Raw genomic sequence first — 8,147 nt, forward strand, 5'->3', positions numbered from 1 at the left:
AATAATGTGCATAACACTTTTTTTAATAATGACCTAACTCCTAAAACATCTGCTTTCATTACAGTGCTGAGATGAACACACATGTTTTCAGATAGAGAAAACCCCAGCAGCATGATGATTGTGTTTGCACCTGCTCAACTGTCCACGCAGTGTAGAGATATACCAGTCTCAGCTCTGTGGATGATGTATGCGCCTTAGAGTTGTTTGCTGAATGTCTGACAGAGAAAATAAAGAGACCTGCAGGCAGGTACGCCAGGGTCACACCAACCTGCCATAGACTTCTGACACAAAAGGATAAAAATAACAAAATAAATAAAACATATATATATATATATAAAATGTTCTTTAAAAAAGCTGTGCAGATGGAAATGTGATTGTTGTACAGATGTCAAGACCAAACAAGGTTGTCTCTCTGGATCCAAAGCAAGTGTAAAAATTAGCCAAAAGTCATCTAGACAAAGTTTTTCCAACAGGACGGGGAATTAATTCTTGTATCTATCTTTGGGAATAAGGTGGAAGTATTGTTTTACAGTTGTAAAGCTTTTATTATGAATTTATAGGCCACCTGTAGACACATATTTGTATTAGCTAAGTTGTTATCACACTTTATACACTGAAGTTCATACCACAGTTTATACACAGTGTATCCTAGTATGGAGAATTATGGATGGATTATGTTATGGTTATTGTTTATATTTGCTATTATCTTACGTGCTGGAATGATACATATATTTTTATTATTTACGAGAGGTGATGGTGATGTAAGGCTGTCTCATGTGCATTAGGAACATCATGGTGTTATTAAGATATAGAGAACATTTTCCCTGGACTTGCGACTTATGCTGTTTTCATTCACAACTAAGCTGAATATAATCATGTGGAACACAAAGACAAAACTAAGATGCATTGTCGACTAAGTGGTTTGATGATATGATTCTTTTATGAATCCAGCATTGGACACTCGCAAACCACATGTAACAGAGATCCTTCTTTGATTGTGCACGTATTTGTGTAAGTTGACTGACGAACAGCGGAAGCTGTGTTGGATTTGGGCTGATTCAGAATTCCACATCTTCTTGTTGTTCTTGTATCTTCAACATCCTAAAGGTTAAACAACAACATACATCATCTTTCACTACCCTCCAGGACAAGTCCCAGAAGCATTTTCTGTTCTTTACGCCACTATCAGCAGGATCACATCATTCGTCTGTGCCTTCCAAAACCGTCACAAATCACCGTTTCAGAAACAAAACAGAAGCGTTTTCTGATCTGACGCTGCTGTGGTTAAAGTCTGGTTATGTTTAGGCACAAAAACAACAGGGTTGGGGTTAAGGGAAAGATCATGTCTTGGGTTAAAATTGATAATTTGTTAAGGTTATGGGGGTATTTGTTGTCATGGTTACGATGAAAACCAAGTGGTTAAGGTTTTGGAATAGCCATGATCATGGTTAAGTAAGAAACTTGCGTTGACCGTCGGTAGGAAAACAAGAAACAAACATCCGTCTCCCTGTTGCCGACCCATCCATCCACCCTGGCCTTCTCCCTCTGTGGAGCTCTGTAACAAAAAAATAATGACATCACAAAAATATCTTGTTTTTGGGTCATTTTTTTTTAACAATGCTGTTATTTTTCTCAGTAGAGTGTGGAGTGTTTAAGTTTTGCGCATCTGGACAAAAATGGATGATTGTGTGTCTTTTTCTCTGATTTTGTACTAATGTTGCGCATGTGTGTGTGTGTGTGTCTGTGTGTGTGTGTGTGTGTGTGTGTGTGTGTGTGTGTGTGTGTGTGTGTGTGTGTGTGTGTGTGTGCATGCGTGTGTGTTTGAGAGAATGAGAGAGAGAGAGAGAGAGAGAGAGAGACAGACAGACAGAGTGGGAGAACTCCTGTGTGTATTCTAAAAGCAGGGGGTCTCTTCCAATTGCCAAAAACACAAAGAGCTGCTCAGCATGAACACACCGGGGGGGCTCTTAGGAAACCCATCAGCTCACAGGGAAAGGGCAAAGGAAAGACTTAAATGTAGGAAATAGGCTGTATATGAGGAGGACACACACACACACACACACTCACACACACAGATCCTAAAATCCTGTCTGACGCACTGTTCCATACTATAGAAGTAGGAGACAGCATGGGAGAAACCTGACGTGTGGTCAAACCTGGGAACCACAACTTTACTGAACACACTGATACACAGGCTGAAAATGTTTGTGAGCCTGTTTCAAAAAAGCATAAAGTAAAAAAAAAAGAAAGAAAAGTGCCTTATAGTGCCAAGAATTTTTTTTTTTTTCGTTGACTCGCTGGAGGAGAAGCCCTACACCCCATGCTGGCCATTAGACAATCCACAGTCTAACATCAACACATTAGTGTACAAACACAGTCAAACTGTCGGATCTTGCAGGGACACTCACACACACAGGCAGGCCCGCAGACCCTCCCACCGTGTTTCCATTGTAGCAGCCATTGTAACAGTTTTGTCTGAGCCATATGGGCTGGTTTAGGGATGTGGACCCCCGGCAGCTGAGGCTTTGTCCCTGTGTCACAGAGGTCGCTGGGATTGTGTTCCCAGCTAATTCCCTCTTTCAGGGACTGCAGATCAGAGTCTATAATGATCTGGGCGGCCTAGCACAGGGATTACTGCTGCTGCCTCTGACATCAACAGGCTTGTGTGTGTGTGTGTGTGTGTGTGTGTGTGTGTGTGTGTAGGTGGGTGGGTTGTGGGTGAGAGAGAGAGAAGGAGATAGAGAGAGATGACATCTTAAGATGAAACAATGTCGCTGCTCCTTAACAACAGGAATCAATTGATTCCCCCTCTCACACCAAACCCACCCACCACACCGAAACATATCCACACACACACACACGCTCTGAATTTTCCACCTCATTTCCCTCAATCCAGCTTAGGCAAACATTATTAGCAGAGAAAGTGAAGTCACTGAAGGGAAAGTAATAACTTCTTGTTTCTTGACTGACCTCCACTGTCATCATATGGTTTACAAATTACAAAGTACTGTCTGAATATTTTGCCTTGCTCCTCTAGTGTGGCAGCTTCTGTCCTACCACAACTAATGAATCCACCATTTAAATGTTATGATCTGTTGTTCCTTGTCTGCAGTTGTATAAGAAGCATTCAGATAGCCTATATTAACAATAATAGAAACTCCATTAGAAGTAAAGAACATATTCAAAATTGTAATTTGTTATGAGTAATTATCAGCCAAATATACTTTAAGTATTAAAATTAAATGTACCTATTATGCAGCGTAAGCCTGCCTGTATTGCAATATTATAAGCAATATTATTGATATACTAATAATAACGCATTACATTGTAAGAATAATATAGTTGATGTACTAGTTTTATCGATTTCATTTTAGAGATGAAACAATTAGTCACTTAATCATTTAGTCAATCAACGGAAAATTCATATGCAGCTGTTTTGATAATTGATTAATTGTTTAAGTTATTTTTTAGTGAGTTTTTTTTTTCTTTGTATTTTCTCTGTGATAGTCAACAGAAAATTTTAGGCTTCTGGACTGTGAGTCAGACAAAACAAGTAAAGCTAATCAATAATAAAAGCAACTCTTTTTTTATGTACTGTTAGATAGTTTAACATGTGATATAACAACGATGATTTATATGGTCATCTTATGTTTTTGTAGCCTAACCAATACTGGATTTTTACTGGATAAGGATATACTGGCCAGTATAATTTTTTTTTACATAACACATTACATAACCAAACAATGTTGATACAGATCCCACAGATTTGTTTTTGTATTTTTGTGACCGAGATACGTTCTTCTTTGGTGGGTAAATTATGTAAAGGAAACACTGTTTCTAAATTCCCTTAGATTTAGTTTGAATTTCTGTACAGCAGTTTCTTTTTACTTATCAGCCAACATATACACCGATAATGATATATATGCAATAACCCAATATCAGCCAATATATTGGCTTGGACATGTTATAATTACACCTCTGAATCTAACTATCTAACTGTTGAATAAATGTAATAGAGTAAAAACTACCATAACTGCCTTCTGAAACAGAAAAGTGTCTTTCGATGGAATTATACTCAAGTAAAGTAAAAGTCTATTCAATTACAGAACTTGATAAGCTTTGAATGGATTTTGCTTTATGATGAGAAATTATACAAAAATAAAAGTCAGTCTACTTTTTCTCTGGACTTTATGGCTCCCACACAAACTGGAGCATCACTGAGATCACAATCGGGAAAGAATGTATTTAAGTTAATGGCTTATTGCAACTAGAGTATATCAATTACTTTCAGTGGGGGAAAAAGCTATTGTGCATAGTTGAATTCATATATTCAAACATTGTTGTTGTATTGAATTGTTATAAACAATGCTTTCCAGACACACTTCCAGGAAATAGAAAACCAACCTGAGTAATCAGATATATGTGTTCTCAAGAAGAGAGACATCTACATCCTAAATGAAGAGCCCTCGCAGACATACATGCTGAAGAAGACGCACCTTACTTTTCATGAAGCCCTCTGCTGCTTTACAAAGAGTACTTTCAACAAGGCAGCTGAAAACAAAACTTGTTTGCTTTCCCTTATTCCACTTTTAATTTTCTGCTCTCATTTGTTTCCTTAGGCATCTTTCCATATTTTATTCTCTTTCTTCTTTCCCCAGTGAAAGGGACTTTCATTGAAATTCATGTTCTCGAGGACCGACACCCATGCAAGGCCGGAAGATAATAGGCCGACCTATTTACCCTGCAGTTTTATTTATCCCTCCCCCCTCCTGGCTTTGGATTGATCATAGTCGCTGCGAGATGACAGCTGTCTCCTGTGCATTTGCATTGCAAATGAAATAGAAGAAAAAGAAGTGGCGCTTCAGTGTGTTGAGCCACTGGCCTGCAGTCTGGGCTGGGAGAGCAGATCAGCATCCTGACCAAGTGCTGCCAGGACACTGTGGGACGAGGGAACAGCTGCCAGTCGACCATGGATATGTAAGTATTTCCGGGTCATACAAATATGATATGCACCAAGTTTGGTGAAGAGTGAGGGAAATTTGGAGAACAGTGACAGTTGCATTTTACAAAAAATAAATAAATTAAAAAAAAAAAAAAAAATGTCACACGCTATTAAAAATGTAGTCAGTGGAGCACACACACTCTCAATTAAAACACTTTATTCTACCAAGGCTCTCCGTTAACGAGTTATTAGCCAAAATACTAAATCTGTATACTTGGCCATATGGTGTCACTGCTATTCATGCCACCATTTATAGGTTTAGGGAGACTGGGTGCCAAGTTTGATGTCTTTAGCATTAAAAGTTTTTGAGATATTTGATAGGAAAGTGTAAGTAGCCCACATTTTAAATGGTGCTTGTATTACTGCATCTTTCTCATTGTGGCAGTTTGTTTTTAGTTTGATGAGGTGACCATTAAGACATTTTTATTACACTGTTTCTGACTGAAAATGAACATAACAAGTTTGTTTGTATGTCCTCATTTATCTAGCATTTTGCTAGCTTCATAAGAGGGTCAATCAATGCAAAATTATTGATTTTTATTCACAAAAATACAATGCTGTAAGGACTCTGCACATATTGTATTGAAAGAGCGTCAGACATGTGGAGGGGAAATGCATTCGTTTTGGCCATGTGATGAATGCAGCTGTATAAAACCAGGATCAATTAACACAATGTATTAAGTCCAGCCTTCACTCAGTCATGTATGTTAGCACCCAAGGACAAATCTTATTAATATCACATCTACAGCGAAGCAATACATGTAGGTGATTGTTCCAAACCCCTGCAAAGTATTGTCATGGTAACCGGTAAGCACTTCAGACAAAGCTGCATGTATCCTCATGGAGTGAGAACTCAAACACACACACACACACACACACACATGCGCAACAGTAGTACAAAAATCAGAGAAAAAGAGACAAAGGTTGTGAGGCTTAAAGTTTACATTAGAAATAATTCACCATGGTTGTTATGGTTAGTTCAGCTCAAACCCTTGGTTATGTGTGATGCTCAGCAGTTTTATCATATTATAATACAGCAATATTGCGGAAATATGCAGCTGTAATAAATTACTAAGTATATTTATATGTTTCAGGAATGGGCAGGAAGAGGAGTACAGGGATCTAATGATGGCCTTCAGTGAATGGAGTAACAAGAACTGCGTCCTTCTGAACACATCCAAGACGGAAGAGATGGTTATCTATCTATCTATCTATCTATCTATCTATCTATCTATCTATCTATCTATCTATCTATCTATCTATCTATCTATCTATCTATCTATCTATCTATCTATCTATCTGTCTATTTGTCTATCTGTCTATTTGTCTATCTGTCTATCCAAGTGAGGCATAGAAAGTTATAAAAATGTTATTATATACATTTAGGCATAAAAACATCAGGGCAAAAGAAGGACTAAAATAACGTCATGGTATAGTAAGACATAGAAGAGTGTAAGGTATTAATTGTTTTACATGCATATAACTTTGACTTTAGAATATAATATTTGTCTGACTGTATATATATGTGAAGGACACTGAGAAATTTAGGACATTTCTGGAGTTCCTAGTTAGATTGATGAATGTTTGTGTTTGCTGGTATGGTTGGAATCCGACGAATGGAGAATGATCTCAGGAACTCTGAAGAAGGATGAGCAAAAACTACGAGGCCCCAAGGATGTGAACTTCTCCTGATCAACATCAGCTTGTCATGCACATCAGAGAGAAAAAGAGTAAACAAGCAGTCAAATTTTTGTTACTTTTGTTACCTTGGTGTACCTTGTACAAGACCTGTCTTTCCTGTGCAAATAAAACCAGCCACATTGAAGTGTTGACTTGATGGTCTGATTGTGTTACTTTTTTCATCTTTTTGTCACAAGAAATCATCTCATCAGGTAGGCATAAAAAGGCATCAAATTGGCATTGCATAGTAACGCATAGAGAGTCACAAAAAGTCATAGTATAGTAAGGCTTAAAAACATCAGAGTATAGTAAAGTATAAAAAGTCAAGGAAACGTTACAGTATAATAAGACATTACAGTTTCTCTCTGTCGCTTTGGTACATTTCTTAGATCAGAATTGAAATTCTCAAAACTACTTGTTCAATCGTCACATCATTGTGTCACTTGTGCACATCAAAAAGCAGTTTCTCATTTCTATGAACAAGTTGCAAATGCTTTGGTACATCCATGCAAATCATTATGTACAATTCTCTGCTGTTTCCTACATTATCAATTGCTTATGTCATATTGATCAAAATGTATTATAATGTTCCTCTGTGAATAGTCTCACCCCCCACAACATTTAGGCATTAGTTCATCGCATAAGTCTTTACATGCAAAATGGTTGAACAAGTTGTCATAATATGTCAAACATATGTCTATACATTTCCATTAGACTTTTTTTTCTAAATCTGTCCTGAATTGGTAAATTGCTCCCAGGTGAATCTTGACTTTCTCTAACAAAGGGAAATGTGTGAAGCATTCGATCAACAAATGATCAACCAGTTTTCTGAAATAGCTCAAAGGTGCATCTCATGAACCATCAACTGGCAAGTATATATATATATATATATATATATATATATAGCTGGAGCACAACACAATGTTAAATGTCTCACAATGGAAGGACAAGTAATTGGACGGGGTCAACAGCCAGAGAGAAGAAGAAGAGGAAGAGGAGTGAGGCTGCGTGGAGGAGGAGTTGGGAGGCAAAACAGAGGAAGAGGCAGAAGAGGCCTTTCTGTATCACAATGACATGGTCTGTCAACAAATTACAGTACAAGCAGTAAAAGTGTAAATGTGAATCTTGTCCAGTCTCTTGCAATCAATCTCCCACATACACTAAGGTGTAACTTACAATTTACAATACGTGTCATCAAAACGTTAGCCATAGTTTACATCAGAACATCCCTCCAGAGTACACTGTTATATTGACAACACGACTAAGCAATTTGACTGTCTTATCCGTACACAATAACACAAGGACTTTTCATCTGATGGCAGTGACATGTTCATTGACACAGATATTTACTTTTGAGAGATGAACTAAGGATTTTGAGCAAGAGACTGGCTTTTGCAGGTAATCCATGGTGTTTTGCTATTTGTACGAATTGTTTTGAGAAATTCACTTACTGTTTTGCAAATGT

The 8,147-nt window shown here is 37.6% G+C and overlaps 1 long non-coding RNA gene across 1 annotated transcript; it reads left to right on the forward strand.

Moving 5' to 3' along the window:
* Positions 1 to 4,922: 4,922 nt before the first annotated feature.
* LOC130179703 (uncharacterized) lies at positions 4,923 to 6,827 on the forward strand. Its single transcript, XR_008829314.1, has 2 exons — positions 4,923 to 4,977; positions 6,097 to 6,827. It is a non-coding gene; the product is annotated as an uncharacterized LOC130179703 (long non-coding RNA).
* The last annotated feature ends 1,320 nt before the right edge of the window (positions 6,828 to 8,147 follow it).

This window comes from Seriola aureovittata, chromosome 13, assembly GCF_021018895.1.
Source record: "Seriola aureovittata isolate HTS-2021-v1 ecotype China chromosome 13, ASM2101889v1, whole genome shotgun sequence".
Taxonomy (NCBI): Eukaryota; Metazoa; Chordata; class Actinopteri; order Carangiformes; family Carangidae; genus Seriola; species Seriola aureovittata.